This window comes from Microtus pennsylvanicus, chromosome 10 (assembly GCF_037038515.1).
Source record: "Microtus pennsylvanicus isolate mMicPen1 chromosome 10, mMicPen1.hap1, whole genome shotgun sequence".
Taxonomy (NCBI): domain Eukaryota; kingdom Metazoa; phylum Chordata; class Mammalia; order Rodentia; family Cricetidae; genus Microtus; species Microtus pennsylvanicus.
The window spans coordinates 28,273,508-28,297,173 of record NC_134588.1 but is presented as its reverse complement, the minus strand read 5'-3'; the positions used below and the strand labels follow the sequence as shown (position 1 = coordinate 28,297,173).

Sequence of the window (23,666 nt, the reverse complement as noted above, 5' to 3'; positions counted from 1 at the left end):
AGAAGAAAACCTTATCTGCTTTGTTAAGGGAGTTAGAGATTTAACTGTGTGTTTCTCTAGCACATTTTATCTCAAAAGACAAAATAATAAATAAATTAATTAAATAAATAAATAAATAAAATTTAAAAGATAATGAAGTGGCTAAGCCAGGCAGTGGTATCACACATGGTTAATCCCAGCACTCGGAGGCAGAGGGCAGGTGGATGGATCTTTTAATTCAAGACCAGCCTGGTTTACAGAGTGAGTTCCAGGACAGCCAGCACTACACAGAGAAGCCCTGTCTCGAAAAACCAATAAACAAACAAACTAAATAAATAAAAGGCAATAGAGTGTCTGGGCATGGCAGTACATGCCATTAATCCCAGCACTTAGGAGGCAGAGACAGACTGACTTCTGAGTTTGAGGCCAGCCTGGTCTATATAGTAAATTTCAGGCCAGCCAGGGCTATATAGTGAGACCTTGCCTCAAAACAAGGCTCAGTAGTCCAGGCACTTGCTTCTAAGCATGGGAACCTGAGTTCACGCTCCAATATCCTTATGGTAGAAGGAGAAATCCAACTCCAAAAATTGTCCTCTGACCTCCACATGGTTGCTGTGGTACACTTGCATACACACACACACACACACACACACACACACACACACGTACACATAACCCTGCCCCTCTGTGTGTTAGTAAGGCTGTCACCCACTCCACTGCAGAGGGAGGGGCTGTGCCCAGACCTGACCAATCTGCCTCCCATTCTCCAGCATAAAAACTAGAGCAGGAAAGAATGTGGGAGTCAGACCAGAGTAATGAGATGCTGTATGTAAGGATCCCACAATCTCCCTGAAGAACTCAGCAGGGGCCATCCTAGTGCTTCTGGGACAGTCAGGGGACAGCCAGCCAGAAAGTGAACCAACACGGGAGAAATGGCGCTGTCAGTGAAGCCCATTTCCCAGCTGACCAGAAAACACTCTAGCCCTGGAGTTTCCAGATGGCTGCCAGTCCCCGCGCACACTCTTTTCATAGTCTTACAGGAAGTAGGAAGCCAAGGAAAGGAAGGGAATGTCTGCTGGCCTTAGAGATGGGGTTGCAGATGTGTGCAGAGACCTAGGCAGACTGGTTGCTTAAATAAAATTTTGCTTCCTAAGGGTTTGAAAGAGAATTTGTGAGGCTAGCTTAGAGGTTAAGAGTGCTTGCTGCTCAATCATGAGGACCTAAGTTCAGATCTCAGGACTGTAATAACACCTGTGCACACAAATAGTAATCTGTTTTTAATATATATATGTATGTATGTATATGTATAATGTTGTGGGAATTCATTCTGCCAATAGTTTTGGGTACCGGTCTTGGGGTGTGGCTTCTGTGTGCTAATATGATCTCTTATAGGGAAGAGGAGGAGTCTCTCTTGCTCCTTTTGGACGGTAGGAGATCAAGTCCTGAGGAGGCAGGCTCTAGGCAGAGGAGACAGTAAGCACGGAGAGCATCCTGGCCATGTCTGATGAGCAGCAAGGAGGCCTGCGTGGCTGGCAGAAGGTAAACGCGAGGAAAGGTGGTAGATAAGAAGAATGGAGGGGCACGGGGGGACCCTCATGCTAGGCCATTGCTCTGCAGTTTATCACCAAATGGAAGTAAGGAGTGTGGGGTGACGTGAGAACCATGACAGTGTCCTTAGGGCTCCTTCTGGTCAGACCCTGATTCCAGTATGGAAGCTGATGGAACAGCACAGGCATGATATGAGAACTGCTTGGTTCGGATGTGGGTAGAGGTAGTAAGATACAGTCCGGTCTTGGGTATCTTTTGAAGGTAGACGTAACAGGATTAATTGATAGACCATAATTAGGTGTGCGCGGGAGAGTCAGGACAGCTTCGAGGTTCTCGGCCTGAGACACTAGGAGTTACCCCTGACTGAGGGGGGGGTAGGTTGGAAGGACAGCAGGTATGTCTGGGAGAGGAGGAAGAGAACCTCAGTATCGAGCACGTACAGTGACGTCTTCAAGGTATCCAAGTAGAGAGCCAGTGAATACGGGAGACTGGAGCCTCTCGGGAGCAGAGATGCACCCTGGGATTGCCCTGAGGGGAAGGTCTGGGAACCGCAGGACTGTCTGCAATCACAAAGGGCATGACCAGGGATACAGAGAAGGTAGACAGCAAGGGTTAAACCAGGCTCTCCAACATCTAGTTATGGAGAAGGAACCTGTAAGGGAGACTGAATACGTCAGTAAAGAAGGAGCACAGGAAAGCAGCACACAGAGAACAATAGAGACAGACAGACAGATGGAGAGACAGGAAGGAAAAATAAGCACCAGTGTAGTATAAATCTGGGTACAGTGGATGCATGTAATACTAGCCCTGGGGAGGCTGAGACAAGAGGATTACTGGGAGTTGAAGGCTAGCCTGGCGTATGTAGGGAGACCCCATCTCAAGCACTTGGAGGCATAGGCAGGAGGATCTCTGTGAGTTTGCGGCTAACCTGACCTGTATAGTGAGTTTCAGGACTACCTAGAGAGATCTTATCTCAAAAAAATAAAAGGGGGAGAGGGGTCAGGCAAACAAAATGTCTCAGCAGGTAAATGCACTTGCTGTCACCCACATAGTGGAAGGAGAGAATTGACTTCCGTCAGTTTGTCCTCTGAGCTCCACATTCAAGCATGCCTTGCAGCAAGCAAGTAAACACATTCCTGTACACTTGATAAACAGGTAAGGAAATACATAGAGCGCGCATTGTTTTGTTGTTGTTTGTTTTGTCTTTAAGCCAGGAGAAAAATGGTGTGCATGGCATCTACATTCTAGGAGGGCTGAGGTGAGGGTGGGTTCTGCCTGAGCAGGAAGCAACTTGTACCGGTGTGCTGGGGAGAGGGTGGAGAGCCCGCTCAGGTTGTTGTTAAGTGAGTCTGAGAATGAGCCTGGGAAGATGATGGTTTTGGCTAATGAGCCCTTGCTCACCGGAGAGCAGCGAGCCCAGAATGTGCTTCCTTCAGCTCCCTTTCTGAAGCCTCAGCGCTGGCTCCTCCTGGGAACAATGCCAGCCCAAGAGACATGGCTGATTTCCCCTGCCAGAACTCTGTCCTGGAGCAGAGAGCTGTCACTGGTGGCCCCAGAAGGGAAGGGAAGGGAAGGGAAGGGAAGGGAAGGGAAGGGAAGGGAAGGGAAGGGAAGGGAAGGGAAGGGAAGGGAAGGGAAGGGCTGATGTGGTAGGGACAAGGATGAAAGCCCACAGTCACCCTGCTGGTCCTCTGAGTCTCTTTCTGACTCCAGTTTCGGGTCTTTCCCTGCCAGTTTCTGGATTTTTTTTTTCTAGAAAATAGCAGCTGGTGTTGATCGTGGTATTTTGCTGGAACTAACATAGCACTTCGGTTCAGTTTAGTTTAGTTCAGTCGGCTCAGAGGGCACCTGGCTATGTAAAAAACAATTTCTGATTCTAGGCTGCCATCGTCTTCCCTCCTTGTCTCTGTCTCTACCCCCCCCCCTTGTCACTCCACTGACTGAAGGTTCAGCTCCTTCCTCTCCTCCTCTCTCCTCTCTCCTCTGTCACTGATTTCAGAATCGATCTGAAGACATCAATCAACCGATCTCCGCCCTTTGACACACATCTCCTCTCCAGCCAGCTACCTGCCCCTAAGGCCTAGTACCTAGGAATTCCCTACCCCTCAGCTCCTGTCTAACTCCAAAACAACCTGGACATCCTCTTTCTGATCCCAGGGTGACTCTCCCCTCACTCCTTCCTTTCTTCGTGCAGCTTGTCTTCCTGTGGTGCCTTTAGTTTCTTGAATTTGTTCCTAATCTGCCAACCAAAGCCTGTTTTATGCCCTGCATCATTAAGCAACAAGGCCCCAGTGCCCAGCTGGCCATTGCATTGCTTCAAAGACCAATATCCAGGCCCTCAGCTGTATCCACGCTCAGTGCTCTGCTCTGCATTCATCTGCCTACTTTTCTGCTCCTTTGCCCAGAAAAATAGCACGCCAAGCCACCGGCGGAATTAAACAAATTGATGCTCATATAAATTTACCCTGGAGCTTTCCACATGCTTCCTCCTGCGTCTCCAATCACTCTCAGCAACTCGCTGAATTTCTCCCCGGAAAAAAAAAAAAAAAAATGAAGGCGATCAGGAAGGAGCTGTCTAGCCAGCACTGCTAGCTCCAGCCCCACCCCCAGCCCTGAGTCAGTCTTACCCATCTCTGCCCACCTGTCTCGTCCCTCCCAACCACAGCTAATGTTGTGTGTGTTCCCATCTGACAGGAGCCATTCTCTGGCCAGCTCCTTGGGAAACCCTACTCCGTCATTAATCTCCTCTCCTCTATGTCCCCACCCCCTCCTCCCTTCACTTGCTCCTTTTCTTCAAGTCTATAGCTAAACTCAAGATTTCTACCATTTTAAAAAGGCAGGGCAGCGAACCCTAAGCCCACCCCACCCAACAGCTCATTCAGCCTTCGTCTTTTCCCTTCTACTTTCTTCGAGGAGTGATGCTGGCACTTGGGGTGCTTTGTTCTTTATGCCCCAGTTACTCATAATCTAGGTTACTCCATGTTGCTCTTCTGTTCTCATCTGAGGGAACATCTCTGATGTAGGTGGTTAACTGCTCCCTGGCCTCCTTTTCCTTGCTAGTCATCCTGCCGCCTGCTGTACCTTGACTGCCTGTGTGTAGTGGTTTCTGAAGCCTGGAGAGACCATCTCCATTTATCTCCTACGGCTTATCCTCCTTCCAAATGTAACCCAGGGGTGGTCTCTGCTTGCCTGCCGCCCTCCTGCTTGTCACTGCTACAGCCTTCGCGACTGCCTGTCCCCCACTAGTCTCAACTAAGCTCCTTAGGAGTCCCCCAAACTGGCCTCAAACTCAGGATCCTCCTGCCTCAGCCTCAGTTCTGGGATTCCCGTATGTAATGTACTTCCATACCCAGATCAACTATTCCTTTGGGATCCTTTGGGTAGCTAATTCTGCTTAATGTCCTAAGGTTGTAATGTCCATCTCAGGCCCCTCTCTGTACTCTACTGGCATGGTCTTCCTAGACATTGTACATACTATAAAGACGCTTCTGGCTGGGCAGTGGTGGCGCACGCCTTTAATCCCAGCACTCGGGAGGCAGAGGCAGGCAGATCTCTGTGAGTTCGAGACCAGCCTGGTCTACAAGAGATAGTTCCAGGACAGGCTCCAAAACCACAGAGAAACCCTGTCTTGAAAAAAAAAAAAGACGCTTCTGACTTCGTGTGTCTATCTGATCCAATCTCTCCTTTGGGCTTTGCATGCCCATAGTCCATCTCCATGGGACACTAGAGGAGCATCTCAAACGTTATACGACCAAAATAGAGCACTTGATTTCACCACCAAGCTGTTATCCCTCAGTCTTCCCTGTGTGGAGGCCGAAAAATGTGGGCCCATTTCCATCTCGTCTGCCAGTTAGAGAGTTGGAGCTTGCTCAAATGCTTGACAAGCGTACTGCACGACCCAATTCTGAATGTGATTGCTTGATTCTTTTAACATTAAAATAGCTCATAGCAGAAGGTTCGTGCCATCCTGACAGGTGGTCAAGATACACAAACGTACTTGTGCTCCTTCTTTTGTAACTATGAGGTCACCTGGGGAGTGGCTGCCTTCAGGATACGTGATCCAGAGCAGCTTCACTGCCTAGACAACAGAATGCTAATGATTTGATGTCTTAGAGTGTTAAAGTGATTGAGTTGTCCTTTGTATTGTGTTAATAAAGTCTTCTGTTACCTTCTCCCCCTCCACCCGCTTACATTGGGCATAAAAACTATGGAAAGTAAACATGGACAATTTCAATATTTACTGAAATGCCCTCCCAGTACTGTTCTATGGTTTCTGTCTTATTATTTCTCATGCGTCTTCATATACTTTACTTATATTTCTAAATTCCCATATCCCCTATCCTGGCAAGAGGTATTTTTGTCAAGGTTCACGACATGTCTGTGTAAGGCTCTCCTCATTGCTGGGCTCCACAACCTGGCAGCAGAGTGACCAACAGTCCCAGTTTACCTGCAATAGTGCTGGGTTTAGCCTTGAAAATCTGCCCCAGTAAACTTCTCAATCTCAGGCCATGGGGATAGTTGGTCCTCATGCACGGGATCCATTCCAGATTCCTTTCAGCTTGTTTGGCTTTTGTTTCAGGAAGGTTGTTGTAGAATTCCTTCTGTCACTGAAGATGACATTTATTGAGTGTGCAGCACACTTGTCAAAGGAGTCCGTTCTCTCCTTCCACCATGTGGGTTCCAGGGATCAAACTCAGGTTGTCATACATGACAGCAAGTGCCTTTACTTGCTAAGCCATTGTCCTAAGCCCAGTCTTGAATTTCTGATCCTCCTGCCTCCTGCTTCTGGGTGCTGGCATTACAGATATGCACCATAACCAGTTTCTGTGGTGCTAGGGATCCACGCTAGGCAAACACACTACCAAGTGAGCTACACCCACAGCTCCCAAGTTCCTTCTGTTCCTAAAATTCACTTCTCATCAGTTGGCTCTCCCTCCAGTCGCCATCTTCCCATCTCCACTGCCATCTGGTCCTGACCTCCTCTTGTCCCCTACGTTGTTATGGAATAGCCAGAGGAGCTGTTTGGAGAGAAAACATAGAACCCCGTGCCCCCATCAGTGAAAGTTCATCGCTTTTACGTAAACGTGGCTCCTTTGCCTGACCACTGTCTTTTCATTTTCCCAGCCTTCAACCTCCCCTGCTCATCTTGTGACCCGCTCCCTCCCACCATTCTGGAGGTCTCACCAAGCTGTAGCACCAAAGTCATGCCCAAGTGTCTCCCTACCCATCCTTCATCTACTGCTCTCATAGGTGGGACACAATGTGCCCCACCGCCCGAATGCGCTGGTTAATTTGTGTATTTTTTAACTCTCTACCACTTATGATATATGTCCCTTGAGAGCAGAAACCTTGCCAGTCTTGTTCAAATCTGTGTTTCTTGCACTTGGCCCAGAGCCTCACACACTGTAAGTGCTCAGTAAACATTTGCTGAGCAAATGAATGTGCAGCATATGGAAGGGAACTGCCCCTGGCCCCATGAGTGACGGTGAACAAATCGGCAGGAGTCAGCCAAGCTCAGCGACAGGCATTGGGCTCACCTTGGTAACTAAGATGGTGAGGTGTTTTGTTTGTTTGTTGTTTGTCTTGGAGTTCAATAAGATGTTTAGTAAGATACATAAATCAACTCTTTCTTTCTTTTTTATTTCTTTCTTTTTCATAAGAAAAGGCCTCCCTAAGTAGACCAGGCTGGCCTTGTACTCGTGGAAATCCAACCGTCTCTGCTACCCAAGTGTTGAGACTACAGGTGGGTACCACCATGACCAGCCAACTTTTTTAACTAAATTTCAATTGTAGTTACAGACGTACTGGGTAAGAAATGTCATGTTTATTTTCTTAACTAAATATGACCTGCTCTAAGTCCCTATCCCAGCAAGTGGTGGATTCTGTGTCAATTCTTATTATTGAGCCTCTCCCTGCAGCTCCTGGAGCCATGCGGAGGTCCAGGCAGCGTCCTTTAGTCTTCTCTTCCATTTGCTCCTCGCTCTCACTCTGGTAAAATCAGGCTGTTTCCAGCTGAGCTTGGACTTCAGGACAAGGATCGATAAGAGAGGATGACGGGAGTTTGGAGGGAACATGGTGATCCCAGAGTCTCACGGACCTGCTCAGTCTCCCATACCATTAATAGCTCAAGAGGAAAGGCCACCTCTGGTCTAAGAATTCTAGCCTTCCTCCTTTCAGCCCTTCATTCTTTCTTTCCCCAAGACCAACCTACAGAATCTCCCTTAGGAGGCCCAGGTCACTCCTTCCAAAAACGCTCAGTTGCCCATACAAACCAGAATTCTTACATCCACTGCCACCAGCCTACTCCTTTGTCAGAATCCTTTCTTAGCAACATCACCCGTGTCCCTCCTTGTCACCAAGTATCAGAAATCATTTGTGACGTCTCCTTTCTCTGGGAGGCCTCTGAATGCTGCCCACAATTGGATCTGACTCATGCTTTTGCCTATCCCGCTCGTCGTGGAAGCTCATTAGTCCATTCCTATGCTCACACTGGAACACTGCATTTTATCTCTTTATTCTAATTGCTCCTCATTCAGTCCTCCGTCGGATGACTGGAGCATGCCAAAGGAACCATTCTGACCATGCCATTTCCCTGGAGGCTTGACACTTTACATACGTTGACGCAGACCCAATTAGTTAGCTCATCGTTCAAAGTATTCACACAGACCCCATGCAGCAAAGCTTACCCTCACCTACATTCTCATTTTTTTCTGTTTGAAATGTCCTTTGTCTCTCCATTTTTAATGCCCTTTATCCCTCATACTCATCTCATCAATAGCACTTATTTTCCAGAGTCCGAATTTCATTCCATCTAATTAAAAAAGAATAAACATTCACGAGAGAAAAGAAAGAAAGAAAGAAAGAAAGAAAGAAAGAAAGAAAGAAAGAAAGAAAGAAAGAAGCATGACAGTCAAAGACAGGGGCTCTGGGCCCAAACTAGATTTAAACCCTAGTGCTCTGCCATTCTCTAGTGGTGTGATTTGAGTAGGCTGAAGAGATTACCAGACTTTGAAGTCCTCGTCTCTAAACTGGGAGACATATCTGGATGACACACAATAAGCGTAGTATGTCAGTGTTTGACATTATACACCAAACATAGCACTAAAAGCTTTTCATATACTATCTAACTTAATCTTTCCAATTACCCTGGGAGATATTATTCAGATTTTATAGATGGCCTCATAAAACTGAAGTATTTACTCAGAGCACACAGCTGGCGGCCATGGGAAGCTGAGGCGCAAGCCTATTTTTTTTTTTTTTCCTGAACCAGTGTCAAGTGCTCTTGACATTAAGAGAGCTGTAGGAAGGAAACCAGAGAGAACCATCTCTCCAACTGGCTCTTGGGTAAAGTTCTAGTGAAGATTGGAGAGAAGTACAGAATCATGAAACTGTGAGGTTAGGATATCCAGTTTGGTGGTGCACACTGGGAATTCCAACACTTGGGAAATGGATGCAAAAGAACCTCTCTGTTTTCCTTCCTACAGCTGCTTCACACTCCTGTGCCATTACCTCCCCTCCCTGTCCTCACCCACCAGCCCTGCCATGACTGACTGTGCCCTCAAACTTTATAACAAAATAAACTTTCCTTCCTTAAAGAAAAATTTCAATCTACAGAATATACTGGAAATAGTAGCTATGTGATATTCTTTTCTGTTTGTTTTTCTTTCTTTCCTTTTTTTTTTAAGATTTAGAAACAAAAGTCAGGTGGTGGTGACACATATCTCTAATCTTAGGACTTGGGAGGCAGAGGCAGACAAACCTCTGTGAGTTCGAGACCAGCCTGGTCTATAGAGTGAGTTCCAGGACAACTGGGACTGTTATACAGAGAAATCCTGTCTCGAAAAACCAAAACAAAGCAAAACAAACAAAAAAAATTTAAAAATAAACAAGCAGGGCTAGGGAGACAGCTCAGAAGACTGCTGGCAGAGACAGGCAATTCTTTCTTGTTTATTTAATTGCTTGTTTTCGGTTTGCAAAGGCTGTGAATAAGTTTACTAACATTCTTATAGGTGAAACACACAGAGCTAGATTTTATGGAAAACTGTATGTAATTTAGCACAGTATTTGTAATTGTAGTTAAAATGTTGTCTGATTATACAAGATAAAGAAAATTCACTTTTGGAAGTAAATCCAACATCACTGTATTTATTGGAAGCTCATTATTTTTGTATGCATATATACCATTGGGTCACATGGTATAATATTACTTAATTGTTTATTGTGACTGTTGCAAAAACCAAAAATGTTTTCAGTTTTCCTAAACATCCCTGGGGGACAAAATCCGGAAGATAAAACTGGGTGGTGGTAGTGCGTGCCTTTACTCCACCACTCAGGAGGCAAAGCAGACAGATCTCTGAGTTTGAGACCAGCCTGGTCCTCAGAGTGAGTTCCAGGACATCCAGGGCTACAGAGAGAGAAACCCTATCTCAAGAAAACAAAACAAAACAAAAGCAAATATGGTTGTATGCATCCATAGAGTCCCCCAAAACAAAGAAAATTAAGCCTATGGGTGTACATATGAAGCATTCGGTTCAACAGTTATAATCGCTATTTGGATATTTCTCTTTCAATTACCATTTTGTTGAGACAGGCTCTCACACAGCCCAGGATATCCTCAAACTCGCTGTGTAGACAAGCATAACCTCGAGGTCCTCCTTGAAGTGCCTCCACCTCCTGATTCTGAGTTTACAGGCCTAAGGCACCACCTCTGTGTTCTGCAGCACTGAACCCCAGGCCTTGTGTATCCTAGGAAGCACCCTACCATGTTAGCTGCATTCTCCCACTTTAACTGTTGATACAACATGTATACAGGAAGGTGGTAGGTACATGGAGCAACACACTATCAATCAGTTTGGCCTAGCAATGAGAACGTATCACCTAGCAACAATGGCATGTATAATACTGTCTAATATGTTCGGGATATCCTGTTGTGAGATATTTTTATCGCACTCTGACCCTCCCGAGACTGCCGATAAAGTTTACTTTGAATCAGAGGGCAGAGTTAGCTACCAGCTGACCAAAACAGAAGTTTTGGAAGACTGAGAATATAGAGAGGCATAAAAAGTAGTAGGGAGGGCTTAGAAAGGTTTCCGGCCCTTTTGGATCACGGAAAGAGAGATGGTCACTGGTCACTTCTCCGTCGCTTCTCTGATCGTTCAGGTTCCTCCTCCATTATCTGACTCCCAAGTTTTTATTGATAAAGAATAATTCAATAAGCATCCAATGCAGGGCACGAGATCACACAGCAGCTGACCATGACTGCCAGTTTTGCAGCTGCTGGGATCACCACTAAGGCTCCCCCCTTTTAAAATTAAATGTTCCAGGCCAAGTGCACACGCCTTTAATCCCAGCACTCAGGAGGCAGAGGCAGGTGGATCCCTGTGAGTTTGAGGTCAGCCTAATCTACAGAGTGAGTTCCACGCAAAACCAGTAACACGTTGGAGCGTCACTCTGTAGTAAGGAGCGGCGGACTGCGTTCCCGGCGCCTGGCCGCCTGCATGGGTAGCTTTACACCCGAAATAACAACACACAAACTGTATTCTCTTAAATACTGCCTGGCCCATTATCTATAGCCTCTTATTGGCTTATTTTTACATCTTGACTAACCCATTTTTAATAATCTGTGTAGCACTACGGCTTGGTGGCTTACCAGGAAGAATCTTAACCTGCGTCCATCTTAGAGAGGAGAGGCATGGCGACTGACTGACTCAGCTTCTTTCTCCCAGCATTTTGTTCTGTCTACTCTGCCTACCTAATTTTTTGTCCTATTAAAGGGCCAAGGCAGTTTCTTTATTTAACCAATGAAATCAACACAAAAGACTCCCACATCATAAAAAGATAATTTTGGGTTGGTAATACAAGTTAGTATAGAATTGGGGGGGGGGGCTGGAGAGATGGCTCAGCAGCTAAGAGCACCGGTTGCTCTTCCAGAAGTTCTGTGCTCTATTCCCAGCAACCACATGGTGGCTCACAATCATTTATAGCAGGATCCTGATCTGACATGCAGGCTTACATGCAGATAGAGTACTCATAGAGATAAAATAAATACATCTTTAAAAATAAATAAATATTTAAAAAAAAGAAAGGAAGAAAGTGAATTAAGTACAAAACTTTGGACTCCAAGATAGAATAGATAATGGAATGTTTTCTCTGAATTTATCAAATGCAAATTAACTGAACATTGTGAATATAATCCTTACCTGATAATTGTTCTTATTGTATATAGTTCTATGTTGGAGTTAAAACCTTCCATTTTTATTTAGACAAAAAGGGTGAAGTGTTGTGGGATATTTTGATCACACTCTGACACTCCCGAGATTGATAGTAAATTTATTTATTTTTTTATATTTATTTATTATGTGTACAATATTCTGTGTGTATGCCTGCAGGCCAGAAGGGGGCACCAGACCTCATTACAGATGGTTGTGAGCCACCATGTGGTTGCCGGGAGTTGAACTCAGGACCTTTGGAAGAGCAGGCAATGCTCTTAACCACTGAGTCATCTCTCCAGCCCAGTAAATTTATTTTGGATCAGAGGGCAGAGCTAGTTACTAGCTGACCAAGATTAGCCATAGAAGTTCTGAAGTACTAAGGACATATAGAGAGACAAAGGGAATAGTAGGGAGGGTTTTAGAAAGATTTTCGGCCCTTTTGGATGGAGGAAAGAAAGAAAAAGGGGTCACTGGTTGTTTCTCCATCACTTCTCTGATCATTCAGGTTCTTACCCTGATATCTGACTCCTGGGTTTTTATTGATAAAGAATAATTGGATAAACACTTCAGTATTCTGTAGGATAAATATATGCTCCAACATAAAATGGGTCTCAGTAAGCTTAAAATGATGAAAACAAAACATAGAATGCTCACCACAACAATATTGTTAGAAGTCACTGAGGAACTGGGGGCATTGCTCAGTCACAGACTGGTTACCTGGTAAGAGCAATGCCCCAGGTTCAGTCCCCAGCACCACTGAAAAGAAGAAAAGAAAGCTAGTTCTAACAATAAAGTTGTAGTTAGTGTAGTCATGATTTTGAAGCCAACCTAGGCTACATATTGAGTTTAAGGTCAACCTAAGTTACATAGTGAGGCCTGGTCTGAAAAATAAGCTACATAATAAGAGCCTGTCTTAAAAACAGACAAACATGGCTGGAGAGGTGACTCAGAAGTTCAAGAGCAGTTCTGCTACTGCAGAAGACCTGGATTCTAGTCCCAGCACCCACCTCAGGCAGCTTACAACAGCCTATAGCTCCACTCCAGGGGTCCAATACTCTCTTCTGGCCTCCCTGCACACACTCAGACATATATACACACATGTATATTTGATTTATTCTATATATGCATTAATATTAGATTTTTCTCAATATATATTCTTATATATAATAAATTTAGATTATATGTAAATATAAAATAATTATATTATTATATATACATATGAAAAATCCACAACCAAAACCCCCCAAAGCATGAAAAAGCAAGACACACACTGGGGAAAATACTTGCAAAACAAATATCATCAAAAGGGTACATCTAGAAAATATTTTCAGCTTTTTTTTTGTTGTTGTTGTTTTGTTTTTCAAGATAGGGTTTGAACTAGCTCTTGTAGACCAGGCTGGCCTCGAACTCACTGAGATCCTCCTGCCTCTGCCTCCCGAGTGCTGGGATTAAAGGTGTGCGCCACCACCACCCAGCTGAGACTTATTTTCAATTATGTGTATGTGTGTAGGTTTGTGCACATAAGGAAAGTTGTTCTTGGCTGCCAGATGTATCATATCCCCTGGAGCTGGAGTTGCAGTTGTGAACCACTGATGTGTGCTAAGAACCAGACACAGATCCTGTAGCACGAGCTTTGTGTGCTCTTAACTGCTGAGTCATCTCTTAAAACCACAGAATGCGTTTTTAAACACTGCACATTAAGCTGCTGTGGCACACACGCCTATAATTGCTGTCTTTGTCAGGTGGGAGCGCAGGGTCAAGTTCAAGGTCATCTTCAACTACGTGGCGAGTCTGAGACCAACCTGGGCTCCACGAAAGTCTGTCTGATGTGGGATTTCCCTCTGTACACTGTGGATATGTTTTATTATCATTGGTTAGTAAAGATGTGGCTTTGTCCTATGGCAGGGCAGAATATAGGTAGACAGGAAAACTAAACTGAGTGCAGGGAGAAAGAAGGCAGAGTCAGGCAGATGCCATGTAGTTGCTGAAGGAGAAAGACGCCAGAACCTTACCGATAAGTCACAGCCTCGTGGTGATACACAGATTAATGAAATGGATAAATTAAACATGAAAGAGCTAGCTAGAAATACGCCTGAGTCATCAGCCAAGCGGCATTGGAATTAATATAGTTCCTGTGTGATTATTAATTAATATAGTTCCTGTGTGATTGTTTGGGTCTGGGCGGCCGGGAAACGAGCACACGGTCTCCACTTACATCTGTCTCAAAATTTAAAAAAATCAGGGCTGAAGAAATGGCTCAGCAGTTAAGCACATTGGCTTCTTTTCCAGAGGATCCAGGTTTGGTTCTCAGCACCCACATGACAATTCAGAACCATCTGTAACTCCAGTCCCACAGGATCCAGTTCCCCCTTTTGGTCTCCTTGGGCACTGTTCACACATGGTGCACAGACAAACATGCAGGCAAAAAGCATACACGCTGAAAAAATAAATGTAGAAAACCCATGGCCACCTTCAAGATGGTGAGGGTGTCCATCTTCAAGGAGTTCAAGCAGGCTATGAAGGAGCACCATGCAGTTCCGAAGATGCTGAGGGGAAGAGATGGGATCCAGGCTGTATGACAGCTGAGCCAGTCCTTGGGGAGGAGCTGAAGCATGCTACTGAAGACTGCTCAGCTCCTGTCAAGTGGGAGACAGATATCATCGGAAAGACCCCAATAACTTCAGACAAACACCAAAGTCTACTGCAGTGCCTCCACTACTTAAATATTGACCACCTCAAAAACTTGTGGAGTCTGCGTCCCTTCAGGCCAACTTCCTGGAGGTGATTTTCTTGAAAGATTATGATTTGATGATGGCAATTTGTGTCTTGATTTCCTGGTTTGCTCTGGTATAAAAGTAGCCACATGCTTGGCTTGAATTCATATTAATAGTGAGAAAATGATTATGTTAAAAATCAGTGTGTCTAAACAATGCAGAATTAAAAGTCAATAAATGAATGAATGAACAATAATAATTTTTTTAATAACTAGACTAAAGCAGAATAGCTGCCAAAAGCTGGAGGTTGGAGACTGGGTCGGGTTGTGGTAGTGTTTACTTGGCATGAGGCGTGTACAGGATACTGTAGTAATATGGGCGGCGGGGCTGCGTCCCCAGCACCCCACTGCCCGCACGGCTAGCTTTACCCGAAATAATTACACGGACACTGTATTCTTTTAATCACTGCTTGGCCCTTAGTTCTAGCCCTTACTGGCTAATTCTGATATACCGATCAACCCATCTCTAACAATCTGTGAGCACCGGTCTTACCGGGAAGATTCTAGTTCAGAGCTTCATCGCGTGTGTCTGCCCAGGAGCCTGGAGCATGGCTTCTCTCCTGAGTAGTCTGCTCCCGAGAGGAGAGCTGTCGGGTCTGACCTCACTTCCTTTTCCTCCCGGCATTCTGTTCTGTTTACTCCACCCACCTAAGGGTGGGCCTATCAAATGGGCCTAGCAGTTTCTTTATTGCTTAACCAATGAAATCAACAGATTAATATATGACACTCCCACATCAGGATACTGTGATAAAGATGATGAACTCTGGCTAGAGAGATGGCTCAGAGGTTCAGAACACTGGCTGCTCTTCCACAGGTCCTGAGTTCAATTCCTAGTAACCACATGGTGGCTCACAACCATCTATAATGAGATCTGGTGCCCTCTTCTGACATGCAGGAATAACACTGTATACATAATGAATAAACAAACCTTAAAAAAAAAGGGGGAGAGAGATGGGGCTGGAGAGATGGCTCAGAGGTTAAGAGCATCGCCTGCTCTTCCAAAGGTCCTGAGTTCAAGTCCTGGCATCCACATGGTGGTTCACAACCATCTGTAATGGGGTCTGGTGCCCTCTTCTGGCCTGCAGACATACAGACAGAATATTGTATACATAATAAATAAATATTAAAAAAAATAAATGATAAAAAAACGATGATGAACTCTTTGGCAACAAAGCTGTCATCATCATCAGGGGAACCTTTAGAGGAAAAATGAAGCCTGACCAAGAGAAGCAAACATCCTCAAAGGACCCAAGGTGCTCACTCTCTGGGACCCTAGCCTAACTAACCTGGCATCTCATGGGGTCTACCAGGGAGATTAAATGCAGGCACATACCACACCTGCTTCCACTCTGGATTCCCCCAGCAACACTTGCCTTTAAATAGCATCTCCCTTTTAGGTACACCCCAGGCCAACTGAGCTGCCACTCTGCAAATTGTCTTGGAGAAGGAAAGGTGTCAATTAGAAGTATAAAAGAAAGAAAAGGAAACCTTCCTATGTAAATTCCCAGACAAAGAAGAGTACCCATCCTGTTTCTAAAGTCAAATCAAGCAGAACAAGAGAGGAAAGCATGGGGTGATACTGCAGGAAGTTGCGTGGGTCACTGCAGGTACAGGGAAATCATATGCAAACTCATGGAGCGACGGGCAGGCACAAAATGGAAGGACGCAAGACAGCATCTCATCAGATTTGAGTCTGGCTCGTTTGGAGCTAATTCTAACCCACCAAAGAACAGCCCTGGTCTGCTTGGCCTTGGCTGTGTTGTTGACCCGGTGAAAGGGGGAAAGGCGTGGGGGAAACAGTCAAATGACTCATGAGAGATTTTCCTCCTGGCAGGCCAGTCATGTGTACAACTCCCTTATCAGACTTACAGATTCTCTATGTGAGAACAACGGGACATTCTCCCCACTTCTCCCCTTGGAACCACTGCCCCATGGATGGTAGGCATTCAGGAGGCAAATACTAGCAGGGAAAACTCCGGAACACAAGCCCACAGACAGACCTCACACCAGTGTCCCAGCCCCCTTACTCGTTTACTGTGTGTATCAGGAAAAACGAACTGGACTTGTTTGTGTTCCAATATAAATTTCTGATAAGGATCAACCCCACTTCCGGGTAGTCACCACAAGAACGTAGAGTTGGGCTTGAATGGGCGGGCGGGTTGGAGCAAGGCAGGGTTTGTGCTCACAGGGAAGGAGACCTTCCAAGGGAGCAAACTGCCATCAGGTTCTCGGTAACCGTAGGCGTCTGTCAGATACGCGGACCTGGTGAGTCAGCGCCATCTGGTGGATCGACCGAGCACTGCTGGGAATACGATGTCAATGGTTCTAAGCCTCCAGTGTAATACTAGGGTATTCTTCTTCATACACTGTATTAATTCTAGAAAAGAGAAGCCCCCACTGATTTGCTCACGTTTAAATTCATAAATTAACAAGAACCCTATTAGTGACACTCAAATTAATTAATGTGGTGTCCCCAGCCACACTGAATCTTATAATTACACTCTACAAATGAATTAGACTTTACTGTAACTTTCCCCTAAGGACCTGTAGGTTCTATTTCCACCCACAGTTGCGGTCTGGTTGCTTCTGATCAGACATTGCTGTATTGATCAGAATGCAGTAAGGGCTGTGTGAGAGGTAACCTTCAGACCGTTGACGCATTCGACACACAGTTAGTGACTAGAATGTCTCAGTTCTGGACTCCAGCTCACGTGAGTGCTACTCTCAAGAAGTCTGCGGACAGGTGGGAGAGTAGCCAAGAAACAGCTAAAAGGGTTAAGAAGATGAGGTCAGAGGAACCTGTAATTTGTAACTGGTAATAAGCCTGTAATTTTAATTGGTAATATGAGAAGGGAAGGAGAGAACGGGGAATAAACAGGGTCATCAACTGTCTCTTAAAAGTGGTATTTGAGAGCCAAAGAGGGAGTAGTTTTCTCCTGATGAAGTTTGCTGTGTGTGCTGTTGTTGTTTTGATTTGCTTTTGAGACAGGAGGTCACGCTGTAGTCCAGACTGATGTCACAGTAATCTCCCTGCCACAGCCTCCCAGTGCTGGGATTACAGGCACAAACCACCAGGCCTGGCTACTGAAATTTGTTTAAAACAAAGACAAAACTGGCCAGACATGGTAGGACACATATGAGACCAGCCTGCTCTACATAGTGAGTTCCAAGCCAGGAAGCCTCACTACACAGTCTCAAAAACAAGGCTGAGGGCTGGAGAGATGGCTCAGAGGTTAAGAGAACTGACTGCTGTTCCAGAGGTCCTGAGTTCAGTTCCCAGCAACCACATGATGGCTCACACCCATCTATAATGAGATCTGGTGCCCAGAACACTATATACGTAAAATAAATAAATTTAAAAAAAGAAAAAAAACAAGGCTGAGAGATGGTTCATGGGTTAAGAGAACTGGGTTCTTCCAGAAGACCTGGGTTCGATTCCCAGCTCCTACAAGGCAATTTCTGATTATCTGTAACGCCAGTTCTGAGGGATATGGTCCTCTTCTGGCCTCCTCAGGCACTGAACACACGTGTACAGACACACAAACAAAACACCCATATACATAACAAAATAAAATACATTAAAAATAAATAAATCTAAAACAAAACCATCACAGAAACAAGCCTGGCTGAGCATGGTAGTATATACACTTTTAATCCCTGTCCTCAGGGGGCAAAGACAGGTAGATCTCTTCACTTGAGGCCAGCCTGATCTGCATAGTTCCAGATCAGTCCAGATTACAAAGTGAGATTTTGTCTTTTAGTTTAGATTTTGTTTGTTAGTTTGTTTTTGCTTTTTGAGACAGGGTTTCTTTTTTTTTAATATTTATTTATTATTTATTATGTATACAATAGTCTATCTGTGTGTATGCCTGCAGGCCAGAAGAGGGCACCAGACTTTATTACAGATGGTTGTGAGCCACCATGTGGTTGCTGGGAATTGAACTCAGGACCTTTGGAAGAGCAGGCAATGCTCTTAACCACTGAGCCATCTCTCCAGTCCCTAAAATGTTTGCCAGCTTTTTTTTTTTTTTTTTTTTTTTGGTTTTTGGAGACAGGGTTTCTCTGTGGTTTTGGAGCCTGTCCTGGAACTAGCTCTGTAGACCAGGCTGGTCTCGAACTCACAGAGATCCGCCTGGCTCTGCCTCCCAAGTGCTGGGATTAAAGGCGTGTGCCACCATCGCCCAAGACGCCCAAGACGGGGTTTCTTTGTGTAGCCCTGGCTGTCTTGGAACTCAGTAGACAAGGTTGACCTTGAACTCAGAGATCAGCCTGCCTCTGCCTCTGCGTCCCAGTGCTGAGATTAAAGGTAAACTTCTGTCAAAAGAAAAAAAAATCCTCCCTGAACCAGCCTGAGGGTCTACATAGCAAGTTTCAGTCTCTGTCTTCAAAAAACATTTTTGTCTTTTTTGTAAAATTGATGTGTGTATGTGTATGTTGTATGTGTGTATGTGTATATGTTGTATGTGTGTGTTGTATGTGTGTATGTGTGTATGTGTGTATGTGTATGTTGTATGTGTGTATGTGTATATGTTGTATGTGTGTGTTGTATGTGTGTATGTTGTATGTGTGTGTTGTATGTGTGCTGTGTGTGTTGTGTATGTTGTATATGTGTGTGTTGTATGTGTATTGTATGTGTGTGTTGTGTGTGTGTATTCTATGTGTTTTGCCCACACCTGTGTACAGCATGCATGCACTGCCCTCAGAGGCCATAAGAGGGCACCAGATCTGGAGTTGCAGATATTCTTGAACTGCTGCAAAAGGTGCTGGAAATTAACCCTGAAGCCAGTACTTTCCTTTTTTCCTTTCTTTCTTTTCTTTCTTTCTTTTTCTTTCTTTCTTTCTTTCTTTCTTTCTTTCTTTCTTTCTTTCTTTCTTTCTATCTTTCTTTTCTTTTCTTTCTTTCTCTTTTTTATTTTTTTAGTTATTCTTGGTTTTTTTGAGACAGGGTTTCTCTGTGTAACAGCCCTGACTGTCCTGGAACTCACTCTGTAGACCAGGCCCACCTTGACCTCACAAAAAGATCTGCCTGCCCCTGCCTCCCAAGTGCACGCGCCACCATGCCCAGATGAAGCCAGCACTCTTTTTTTTTTTTTTTTTTTTTTTTTTTTTGGTTTTTCGAGACAGGGTTTCTCTGTAGCTTTGGAGCCCATCCTGGAACTCCCTTGGTAGACCAGGCTGGCCTCGAACTCACAGAGATCCGCCTGCCTCTGCCTCCCAAGTGCTGGGATTACAGGCGTGCGCCACCACCGCCCGGCTCTGAAGCCAGCACTCTTAACCTCTGGGTCATCTCTCAAGTTTTTAAAACGTACCTCTGAGTCTTCTTTAAAAAACTCTTCCTTGGCTCCTTCGGTTTTTGCCTTCAGATCCAATGAATGCCGGAGCTCTGTTAGGAATTCAGCAGCATTCTCGGATTCTCTGCCACGTCTTTAACCCTGAACATCACTGGGATGCTCCCAAAGGGTCATCAGGACTCAGAGGGTCAAAATCTGGAAAACAATGAAAATATCACTGATTAGTTTTTTGTCAACTTGACACAAGCTAGAGTCATCTGGAAAGAGGAATCTAAACTGAGAAAATACCCCCACCAGATGGCTTGGAGGCAGGTCTGTGGCCATTGTCTTGATTGGTGTTATTGATTGTATTGTTATTGATGCATTTATTTATTCTATTTCAATTCTTTAATTCTATCTTAATTCTTAAGTCCTGAGAAGGTGATCCTGGTATAAGAAAGTATAAAAAAGCAAACTGAGCCAGGCCCAGTTGTGGCACACACTTTTAACCCCAGCACTTGGGTGACAGAGGCAGGCGGATCTCCCTGCGTTCAAGGCCAGCCTGGTCTACAGAGCAGGTGCCAGGACAGGCTCCAAAGCAACACAGAGAAACCCTGTCTCCCAGAGAGAGAGGGAGAGAGAGGGAGAGAGAGAGAGAGAGAGAGAGAGAGAGAGAGAGAGAGAGAGAGAGAAGGAGAAGGAGAAGGAGAGGGGGAAGGGAGGGGAAAGGGAAGGGAGAGAAAAAGGAAGAAGCAAACTGAAGGAGCTGTGGAGACCAAGCCAGTATTCAGTGCTCTTAGTGGCTCTATTTCAGACCTGCCTTCAGGTTCCTCCCTTGAGTTCCTGTCCTGACTTCCCTCAGTGACGGGCAGTGATGTGAAACCATAAGTCAAATAAACCTTTTCTCCACAAGCTGCTATTGGACGTGGTGTTAGAAGACAAACTAAGACAGTCAGCATTGTCAGGCTGAGGCAGGATGAGGAGCTCAGCGTTGTCCTCAGCTACACACACAGTTTGAGGCCAGGGTGAACTGGCTGCACCAGACTCTGTCTTCTAAAATCAACAATAAAGACAAGAGGAAAGTGGAAAGATAACACTGAGATTAGAGAAGGGCACGTGATCAAAGGAACAAAACCTGAAAATCTACTCAGACTTTCCTCCCGCATAGCTCAGGTTCGAGACCCCACGGCAATAAGACTGCCCATCCCATTAGCTGTTTACCCTGCCTTCCCTAAGCACCAAGCCACCAGCTTTCCCACAAATCATTTTCCATCTTTTCCTGGTGATATTAAGGGGTATAGCATGAGCCAGGTGTGGTGGCAAACATCTGTAACCCCAGTTTTTGGGAGAGGAAGAAAGAGGATCAGGAGCCCAAGGTCATTCTCAGCTACACAGCTAATGCAAGGCCAGCCTGGTTCAGCACTTAGCAACAGCACTTGCTCTTACAGAGGGTCTGGGTTGGATTCCAAGCACCCACATGGTAGCTCACAATCATCTGTAACTCCAGTTTCAGGAGATCTGACACATGTAAGTGGTACACTTACACACACACAGGCAAACACTCATACACATTGTGTTAGTCAGGGTTCTCTGGAAGAGCAGAACAGACAGAATGGAGACAATAGAAGGAAATTGTGTCATACATTTCCTTCGTGGTGCGAGCACTTGCTGCTCTTCCCGACAGCCTAGGTTCAGTTTCCAGGCATATGGTAGTGAATAACTGTCCTTTAGTCCCAGGGGACCCACTGCTCTCTTCTGACCTTGGCCACCAGGCATGCACTGTGGTGCACACAAATACATGCAGGCAAAACACTCACATAAAACAAAATAAAAACTTTTTAAGACATTTTTTAAAAATTCTCTGGTAGAGCACCCAAGTTTGGTTCCCAGCACCCATGCTGGGCAGCTCAAACCAGCTGGAACCGCAGTTCCAGAGAGACTGACAGTCCTCTGGACTGGGAATACCGCATTCACATAACAGCTCATTCCAGCACTTGGGAGGCAGAGACAGGTGGATATCTCAGTTCAAGGCCAGCCTGGTCTATAGAGTGAGTTCCAGGACAACCAGGGCTACACAGAGAAATTCTGCCTCAAAAAAAAAAAAAAAACCCACAAAAATAATGTCTCTGGTGTGAAACCGCCAGTAGAACCTGTCAGTTGGGAGCAGCGTGGGCCTCAGTGGGTAAGTCCACTAAGTAAACAGGGCTGGGGAAAAGGTCCCTTTGTTTTTTGTTCTGCTTCTGGAGGACCCAAAAGTTCTGCTGCCTTTGTGTATCACCCCATGACTGACATGATTTTAAGTCTCACTGAGCAAATTCAGGAAAATACCAATTTAGTTTCAAGAGATCATACAATTCAACAAAGTTCATACACAAAGGATCCTGATAGCTGGTGTAAAATATTTCAGATGGGTAACAATCACAGTATGATTGGCTCAATGAATATTCAAAGCTTTCCTATGTAAAATTGGATGGGCAGCTATTCTTTACAATCTATTAGTAGTGAGAAGATAGTTAAAGCACTTGCCGTGTGAGGATTGGAGTTTGGGTCCCCAGAATGCCTGTAACTGCCCAGATGGGCATGGTGGCTCCTCTGTAATTCTGGCCTCAGAAGGTGGAGACAGGGTTCCCCAGAGGATGCTGGCTAAAGTCGGGTAACCACGTGGCCAAGCTCTGGGTTTAAGGACCTGGCTTCAGTGAATTCTATGATCAAGGATGATTCCCCTATCAAGTTCTGACCTCTATAAGCACACCGCACTCCCCACTCCATGCACACACACATGCAAAAACATATATATATATATGCATATATATATATACATACTCATGCACAGCAATACATACACATACAAATGGAAAAAAACTAAATAGCAAGAATGTGTCTGTATATCTCTACATTACTTTCATAATACATTTTTATGAGGAAAAAAGGTAGTTCCATATCTACTTTAAATTTTTAAAAATTATATATATATATATATATATATATATATATATATATATATATATATATATATAGTCTTCATGTATGTCTGTATACCACATTCATGCCAAGTGCAGAGGAGGCTGCACTGGGTCTCCTGGAACTACAGTCAGTCATAAATATAAACCAGAACATCGGTTCTGAGGACCAAACACAGGTCCTCTCAAAGAGCAGCCGGTGACTTAAGTGCTGAGCCAACTCTCCAGCCCCTCATGTCTACTTACAAAAGATACTTGAGAGGGCTGGAGAGACGGCTCAGGTTGTGAGGTGCCTGCTGCACAAGTATGAAGTCGAGTTCAGACCCACAGAACCCATATAAAAACCAGGTCCTGGCACGTGGCTGAAACCCAGCACTAGGGATGGATGCTGGGGTAGACGTGGGGATTCACTGAGCTCGACAAAGGGCTCGACAGCCTAGCCAGCAGGGTGTGGTGACCAAGGCTACATGAAACCCTTTCTCAGAACACCAAACAGTAGTGTGTGTGTGTGTGTGTGTGTGTGTGTGTACCTGTGTGTGCACATCAGGGTGGGGATGCATACCTGTAATCCCAGCACCCGCAAAGGCAGCGGGCCCAGATCCATCCACACTATCTCAAAAAACAAAGATGGAGGGCCAGTTAGACGGCTTGGGGGAAAGGCCTTGCCATTTAAGCCTAACCACCTGAATTTTATCTCTAGAGCTACATAAAGGTGGAAGCAGAGAGAGAACTCCTAAGAGTCCATCAAACCACTATATCCGCAAAGCCATTTAATGATCAGAATTGGTGAGATCAGTATTAAATAATGGCTTGAAATTTTGTATTAAAGGGGCTGGAGAGGTGGGCGGTTGTGGTGCATCCTTTAATCCTGGCACTTGAGAGGCAGAGGCAGGGGATCTCAGTGGGTTCCAGGACAGCCATGGCA

The 23,666-nt window shown here is 45.1% G+C and overlaps 1 long non-coding RNA gene and 1 pseudogene across 1 annotated transcript; both read left to right on the top strand.

Annotated features, from left to right (window-relative positions):
* Window positions 1-1,396: 1,396 nt before the first annotated feature.
* LOC142858435 (uncharacterized) lies at window positions 1,397-8,339 on the top strand. Its single transcript, XR_012912022.1, has 3 exons — window positions 1,397-1,518; window positions 2,552-2,682; window positions 8,320-8,339. It is a non-coding gene; the product is annotated as an uncharacterized LOC142858435 (long non-coding RNA).
* A 5,861-nt stretch (window positions 8,340-14,200) lies between these two features.
* LOC142859218 (thioredoxin domain-containing protein 17 pseudogene) lies at window positions 14,201-14,591 on the top strand (annotated as a pseudogene).
* The last annotated feature ends 9,075 nt before the right edge of the window (window positions 14,592-23,666 follow it).